Source organism: Crocuta crocuta, unplaced genomic scaffold (genome assembly GCF_008692635.1).
Source record: "Crocuta crocuta isolate KB4526 unplaced genomic scaffold, BGI_CrCroc_1.0 scaffold142, whole genome shotgun sequence".
NCBI classification, from domain to species: domain Eukaryota; kingdom Metazoa; phylum Chordata; class Mammalia; order Carnivora; family Hyaenidae; genus Crocuta; species Crocuta crocuta.
In genome coordinates this window covers 3,246,754-3,247,841 of record NW_027528892.1, presented here as the reverse complement: position 1 = coordinate 3,247,841, position 1,088 = coordinate 3,246,754, and positions in this window count along the sequence as shown.

The following is a 1,088-nucleotide window of genomic DNA, read 5'->3' as shown; positions in this document are numbered from 1 at the left end:
TCTTTCTTTCTTTCTTTCTTTATTTCTTTCTCTCTCTCTCTCTCTCTCTCTCTCTCTCTCTCTCTCTCTTTCTTTCTTTCTTTCTTTTCCTCCCTCCCTCCCTCCCTCCTTCCCTCTCTCTCTCTCTCTCTGTAAACTCTATGGCCAACATGCGGCTCAAACTCACAACCTGAAATCAAGAGTCACATGCTCTACAAACTGAATCAGCCAGGCACTCCAGCTTAACTCCTGTTTCTTCTAACTTCAGTGTGTCCTGATAAAAATTGTCTGAGGTCTTAACTTTTTTCCACCGACCATTAATATTTCCCCAGAGCTATTTCTATCACTATCTTTGAATAACTACATAGTCATTATTAATGGCTCTCTGCAATTTGCATTTCACAACTTTTTTTTTCTGACATATCATCAATTCCTCATGCACAACAGTCCCAGCAATCACCAGAAGGAATGANACCCACGAACTGCGAGATCATGACCCAAGCGAAAGTCAGACGCTTAACCGACTAAGCCACCCAGGTGCCCCGGAATTACAATGACTTTTGAATACATAGTCTCACAATGTTTCTCATGTGAAAGTTAGGTCATTGACTGATAGAGTGGGATTCTGAAACTTAGAGTGGGGCCATCTGGTTGGATGCAAACAAATTGACAATTTGGAACCCTAAATCAATCTGAGTCTCTTTTACCAGGTGTCTGAAGAGACTAGCCTTCCTCTTTTAATATCACCTGAGGCAGATGCCTGTAAAGGAATGCCAAATCTCTTTGGCTCACCATTACAACCTAAAACTAGTATCAACCCAGCGTGATCCAGGTAAATGAGAGGAAATAATGGCCACACCAGGATTGTGATATTTTGCTAGTATATTCTATCAGAAACCTGGGGATCAAGTGTAGGTATGAGTTCTAGGACTGTTTGACCAAGGAGAGTAGAATATATGAATAGGTTGGACCAAGTTCATTGATATGGTGCAGTTTAGAGGTTCTGCATTTAGTGCGCTACCTCCTGCAGCTGGAGGTGACTCTAACATCCTACTTGTTGAGTTGACTGGCTTGGAGTCAGTGGTAGTCCCATAGCTAATGAGGCTGAG